This window comes from Macrotis lagotis, chromosome 1 (genome assembly GCF_037893015.1).
Source record: "Macrotis lagotis isolate mMagLag1 chromosome 1, bilby.v1.9.chrom.fasta, whole genome shotgun sequence".
NCBI classification, from domain to species: Eukaryota; Metazoa; Chordata; class Mammalia; order Peramelemorphia; family Peramelidae; genus Macrotis; species Macrotis lagotis.
In genome coordinates this window covers 124,464,174-124,471,673 of record NC_133658.1, presented here as the reverse complement: position 1 = coordinate 124,471,673, position 7,500 = coordinate 124,464,174, and the positions used below count along the sequence as shown (strand labels likewise).

Sequence of the window (7,500 nt, the reverse complement as noted above, 5' to 3'; positions counted from 1 at the left end):
TGAGGGTCATATCTAGTCAAAACCAATCATATAATAATGGCATCAGTAAAGGTCAATCAAAGACGAGCAGAAACTCCAGCCGTCTGGCTGACCTTCAGAGCTTGTGACAAATTGCTATCAGTCAATGTCAACTAATGACAGCCGCTCTTTGGCTAATCAATTGTTCTAAAAATGATCAAGAAAACTACTCACAGGACAGCTCATTTTCACATCAATGCCTGTGAAGTATGAAAAGCTCATTTTTTGAGTTTTTAATAAGCTCATAAGTAAAGCAGTTACTTGGTAACAGGGGTCACCTTACTGAGAAAGACAGAACCTTTGTCTGCCTTCTACATATTCTTTTATTACCATATTATAGTAAAAATATGCCATGGATATGCCAGAGGGCTACATAATAAAGTAGGTAACACTTCATACATTTTTGAGACAAATACTTCTGTGTTTTAGGGATCACTTTTTAGTTGTAAAATTTTTTAGATAGATATATTTTCCAATTACCTAAATGGAAAATAATTATCTTTGGTGTTTAAGTGATAGGGTAGAAGAGTGAACAGAAAAACTTCACATGAAAAAGTTTATGGCCAAGTTCACGCAACAGACATTCAGTGACTACTTTTTAGTGTAAAAATTCCAATTCTTCCTTTTTAATTCAATCATTGACATGACTCTAAAATTCATGAAATGAGTAACAGGAACTTCTTGTCTAGCTTTGATAAGAAAATAAAGAGAAAGTTTGGTATATAGGTGTCTCCTATCTGTATAGCTAATCTAACATGCCTGACAACTTTATAATATAGACCTTTTGATAAGAGAGGGAATGATATGCTGTAATGACTTCCCTTTTCTTTTTCATATTACACCTGACTTTTCCCATCAGGAAATCATTCTCATATACCGATTGCTATTGTATACAAAGGTCACAGTTTAATTTGTACTTAAACTTTAAATATCATCAAAGAAGCAAATGGTTCTGCCATAGGCTAAGGCTTGAAACCTGTGGTCACAATGATGTTTTACTTTTCTCTACTCTAAGGAATGTATTAGTCAAAGTACATTTCAGAGGTTTCAAAATACAAGTCTTTGGAAGAAAAGACTCAATAAGTGAGTGAAAACAAATAGGTATCATTCAAGCTGCCTGGTAAAAAGAAAACTAAAATGGAAAACAAGAAGGAATTTTCTGTATTCTTCATTTTCAGTGTCTTCAAGTTCTAAGGAAACACCTACTTTTAAAAATTGTGGGGGGGGGGGAGTGGAAGAATCTTAACAACTCTTTCTAAAAAAGCAATACTTACTTTTTGTTTTCACCAGAAAAAATGGTGAACTGACATCAGTTTCAGATTACATCCTAAATCTGAATTGCTATGCTAGTTTTTCAAATTAAAATATCTTATGTGGCCTCAACGACTCTCAAATTGTCCATAGGAAAGAAATAAAGGAGGTAGGGTAACACTTAAGCTGAACCATAATTGGAAGTATGTGAAAAATGAAGTGTCAGTTTGGTCAATAAAGGGCAAAGGTCAAGGGGAACTGCAGCCCAAACTCTGTGGGAAATGTGCTCATTAAGACATCCAATCAGAGAGCTCCTTCCCACCTATCCCATTATTCATCGGACATCTGACTATTTCAAATGCCTGAGTTTGTGCTGTTATTACTTTTCTTCTTCATGTAAAAAGGCTAGCTGGTATATAAATCGCTGCTCAGTCATCTGGTACATAATATGGTCCATCCCCACCTTCTCTACCTCTGTCCCTTCCCCCTCTACCAGCTTGGCATACTAGCTTCACAGGTTTGAAACAACTGCCCTGAGATCCCCTTCAATAATAAATGGAATTGCCTTCTGCTTGTGGGTTGCTTGAACTCATACAAAAGCTGAAAGGGTGGGAGGGAGACAGATTTTATTCTCCAAAGAGGGAACAGGAATAGGAGGGACAGCATCACATTGGCCTGAAACTTACAAAAAGAGATGGTTTTTGAGGTGCTATGACAGTCAACAGTTGGTGATTTTAAAAAATCCCGGATTGAAAATAAAATTTCCATAAGTTTTATTTTTAGATATAGTTTTTCCTTTCAAAAGAAAAAAATGAGCAAGAAAACATTAAGTAAAAAAGATTCTAGGAAGAGAAGAAAAGAACCTTACTTTTTTCCCATATCCCTAATCTTGAAATCTTGGAAAGAATGAAATATAATTGTTTCTCAATGCATAAGAATTTTTGAATATGTCTGTCTTCACAATAGTTTAGTACTCAAAACTAGATTCTGCTCTATGATATTTGAAGGCTATATTCAACATTTACAGCTGATGCAATTTAGCAATAAGGCTATTTTGGCCATGAGTCAAGAAGGAAGGAGTGCCCTGAATATTGAACTTTAGGAAGAAAATATAAGGAGAGTTGGAAAGCGCAGTCCAGTGTTCTGTGTGGAAGTGTAATTGTTCCACTTGAGTCCTGTAGACACTTTCTATTCATCCACATTGAGTACTAAAGAGACTTAATGGAGGGCAGGATGGAGAAGCAAGAGTCCAAATGAAGGTCAAAGTTTTACAAGAACTCAATGACACTCTCCAGCCCCAGGGAGCAGCTCCTTATCAAGACCAATGAATTAAATACACAAATTTACCTATTTATTGGGACATAATTGGTGTCTAAGAATCTGAAGACCTGAGTGCAAATCTCAGCTCTGACACTACACATATTGATCTTGACAATACAGGCTAGTAGGAGAACCCTTGGATTTGGAATCATACACACCGGATTGGATTCTAAACTGACCCTGTGATTGCTTGACTGTGTGACCTTGGGCAATTCACTTAAATGGTCAAGCCTTCAGTTTCTTCATCTAAGGTTTTTTCCTACCTCTAAAAATTACAAATTCATTAAATTCCATGATCCACAGTTTCTTCCTCATCTGAAAAAAATGGGCATAATGATACTTAGATTATTTCTTACAGGATTATTAAAAAGTACTATATAATCTTTTAAATAATATATCAGTGAAGATATTGTTAGAAACTGCTTTAAAAGTTCATTAAAGTTCCACTCTAATTTAGATATAAATTAGATAAAATTGGGTAAAATAATAAAAAGAATATTTAATTGAATTTTAAAACCTGGGTCCAATTCCGGGTTCAGCAGGTAAGTCACTCTGTCTAAAAGATAGCAAGTCCCTTAATCTCTCTGGGTATCACTAATAACAGCTACCTCATAGGGACAATGTATGCAAACAAGGACCAAAACACAAGGGAGCAAAAGGTAATGTTAGGGAAATAACAATCAGCTGAGAGTTAGAGATTTTGTTTCCAATCCTATCTCTCCTACTTAATGGCTGTGTGAAAATGAAAGGTCATGTAACTTCTCTGGGCTTCAGTCTCTTCACATAACAAATGAGGGGATTGGACTAAATCTCTAGGGACCCTTCTAGCTCTAAATCTCACTACTGATCCTGTGAGCCTACCAAAGGCTTAAGCCTTGACCATTGTGAAGACTGGTGTCTTGAACAACACCCCAAGATGGCAACCGACATCCATGGACTTCCAGCTCCAAAATCTACCCTCTCATTTGTATCAATGTAATTTCTCTACCCCTTCAATAATTGGAGTCAATGTGCCTTTTATAAGGATTGATTTATAATGAAAAGAATAAATTCACAGATAATACAGAAGGTATGAATAATGAAATTATGCAAAAATTCTCTTACTACTATACAAACTGGTTGCACACACTGGAGAAAAGAGTCACAGTCAACTTGCTAAACTATCAGTAAACTTTCCTCATTGGTCTCACTACCAATTGGTCTCACAAGTAAATTGCTTCTGAAACAATTTGTAGGGACAAAATGAAAGCTGGATATCTCCCTCACATATCCCTGCCTATTCCTTCATGACCTGACCCAGAAGGCAGATTCTTTTTCTCACAGTTCTTTGAATAGTCTCAACTCTGCCCAGCATTTGGCACCCTCTGCTTTAACTTATTGGCCAACTAAAAAATTCATGCTTTAAGCTAAGCCAATCAAAAAGACTAACAAGAAGGCATTCCTTGTGTTCTAGTGCTTTGTACACACACCATATGGTGATCACTAAGGTCAACATCATCTGCCTTGTCTTCACTGCCCTTGGTCACAGAGGAAATCATAAAGCATGCATGCCTCAAAACATACTAAAATAATTTTCTAGAATAATATATATATATATATATATATATATATATATATATTTGTATTTAATTTGATCCAATACAGTTGCCCTGCCAAATTTCCCAAGGATATTTCCATTCCATAGTATGAGCATCAATAGACTTAAAAGAACACAATTTAAAACACTTGAAAAATTAACAAAACTAAGCACGTGCAACATCTAAATAATACAACATCATATGCAATAAAATTGACATAATGCAATCAATTCACTATCCAGATTTCCTAACACCAGAATTAGAAGGATGTTATCTTATATAAGAAGCAAAAGTATTTGGTAATTGGTCACAAGTGTTATATTAAGTTAATGATGTATAGATTGGCTTATAGTTAGGTACTGAAAAGATATCACATTATTTTTCATCACTAATCTAAGTATTATTCTTGTTTTTATTTTTTTTAGGCTACATTTATTGTTAGGTACTTCTAAGTTTAACATTTATATATGAGTTTTTGGCTGACAAAGCACTTTAAATGCATTGGAAATTTTAGAGAAGTTTGTGATACATTTATTTCATGAAAAAAAAATTGTGAACAAGTTTAGCCACTTGAGATAGTTCTTTAATAAAATTTGCCATGCATGTTCAAATGTAATTATTTTGATATTTTAAAAATTCTGTATAGATCTGTTTTGAAAGACTGTCATATTTCATGTAACAAAACAGTAGTAATGTAAATATAAGTTGGACACTGATAAAGCAGCAGGTTGGAAAGAGCACTATTTTGGGGGTCAAGAAGATTTGAGTTTAAGACCCAGTTCTGTCACTAATTGAATGCTAACTGTCAGATCATTTAACCTCTCTACTTCAGTTTCTTCTTCTACAAAATAGGGATACTAAGACTTATACACATGATGTTGTTGCTAGCTCCAAATGAGATGAAAAGGGCTTTGTAATCACACAGTGCTTTATAAATTAGTTATCATTATTATTTAATTATTACTGTGTAAGTCCATCAATAGAGGCTGTGAATTGGTATCTTGGAACTTTTGCTTTTCATAAAGGTTTTTTTTTCTTTCTTTTCATTAAAAGAATCCATTTTCATTAAAATGGATCTATTAAAATGGATTGCCACTTAAGTCAAGAGGTACAGTGTTCAGTGACATATATCCTGTTAAATGACTCAATCATGTAGTAGATAAGGGTCTTTGCTGGGGGGGGGGGGGGACAGCAGCAAAGGCCAAAGCCTAGGGGTTTTCTTTTGTTATAGCAAGTATCAAAGAAGTTAAATTGAAAAGTATTGGGGAGTGCAAACAATACGATAGAGAAAACTTACAACCATGTATTACTCATGTGTTGGGGGGAACACCTCTTTCGATATACAGTTGACATATTGAGTTATTCCTATCTATTGGGTATGTATAAGACATTTTTATAGATTTATAAATCTTTTGAAGAGGGCTGTTACTTACATAGTTGACAAAAAGTGATCTCAAATTGTGTAAATAACTATTTAGGACATGCACTATGGGCCAAATCTTGGCATGGTTTACCCATATAGGCTTGCCAGAAAAGGCAAGAGGGAAAACATGGAAGAACTATTGCACAGAATCAATCCTGAGGCTGCATGAAGGTACAAATCCACAGGTTTGATTGCTGGTTTCACATCTTCCTGACTCAGTATCTGCATCTACCAATTGGGTACACTACAAACTGCCATTTTGATTTCATATAATTATTTGATAATTATCAAATGAGATAACATATGCATAAATATGTTGGAATGCTACATAGGAGATTAAAGAACTAAAGCAGAAAATGAATAAAAGAACTGTATATTTAAGCATACATCTACTTAAATGGTGAAAACATTGTCTCATGGTTACAATAAAATTTTCTTATTAAATTGGCCAGTATAATTTGCCAAATTAACTTGGAAAATGTCTGATTATTTCTTAGACATAATAGGGAAAAAGCAGCAACACAAATTATTTTACATTCCCTCCATTCAAAAAACATTTACAAAAAGTGAGAGGCAAGATACCTGCCAGCATTGAAAAATTTAAGGAAATTTTGGACTCTGAAAACTTTGAAAGCACTAATAATAGAACAATCTATTATTTTGGGTTATTTAAAATATAAACTCACTACTGAGCCATTTTCAAAAATTTTAGGCCCATTTTTTTTTACTATTCCCTTTATACCTTCTTGAAAATGATTAATATAGTTATGCTCATGAAAACAGGATTTTATTTGGAAAGCACTGACATTATCTTAATTGTAGTGTTGTAAATAGTGATGCTATAAACACACACAAATACTTGAAAGAAAAAAGGCCCCTTGAATTTATGTTGCATATCATTTTCCAGTAAAAGTCAGAGGTCAGAAGGTTACCTGTTTCTGTTTCAGCTCTGTAACAGTTTACTATTCCAGGCTTCATTTTTTTACTAGCCTATAGTTGTGATGAAGTCAGCAACTTTTCTTTGGACAATAATATGCCTCAAATACTTAAAATTCTATTTGTAGTTATTATGCTTAATACAAGTAGCATACATGTGTATAAAAAAAATTAACTCTACTGTTTTTGCTTGAAAATAAACCTTGTTAAATGTATTGCGGAGTTTGTAATTCTATTCAGTGCTGTTCAACCATGTTAGGAAACAAAATTCCTTTGTTGTCTAACAGCACTTCACTGAAACATGATCATAAAACCAGATTTTAAAGTATATACCTATTTCATTCTCAGAATCAGTTTCAATAAAGCATTCTGTTTTCTATTCAAATTGAAAATCTTCTTTTCAATTTTAATTGCATTAATTTAGCATAAAACCCATTGCAGTAAGTCTCTTTAGAAATAGCACAAGACATTTAAATATTCATTCAGCTTTTCATTGAAGACTAAAACTTTTATCTTTAAGAACTTATCTGTACAAGCTAAAGTCAAATGCACATTTGCACATAAGCACACACTTCCTACCAACTATCCACCCACAGATATCTATACACAGATATGTGTATATACATTTATTAATTACAAATATTACATAGTTTATATATTTATGCAAATATATAAACTAAGTTGATCTGATTACTTCCAATTTAATTCTAAACTTCATAGCTCTTTTTTTGATAAAAAAAATCAAATATCTGAATAATCAGAAATACAAGAATAGAAAAAGTGTTGCAGAGCAGTATAGAAAGTAACCCATGGGCATTTCTGAAAGAACCATTGTCTTCCAAGTATCTTAGATATGGTTATGTTGGATCCTAGAAATAGTTGTTTCTATGGTCTTTTGAACATGCATTTGAGGGCAGGTCTTAATGTTCCACTGTGACATAATGCAGATTTGCATTCTGTAATCTAGTTCCCTAA

General features: G+C 33.6%; 1 protein-coding gene across 3 annotated transcripts in view; it reads right to left on the bottom strand.

Moving 5' to 3' along the window:
• The window catches only part of MEIS1 (Meis homeobox 1), a 153,785-nt gene that overhangs the window by 114,200 nt on the left and 32,085 nt on the right, over nucleotides 1-7,500 (bottom strand). The window lies entirely within an intron of this gene.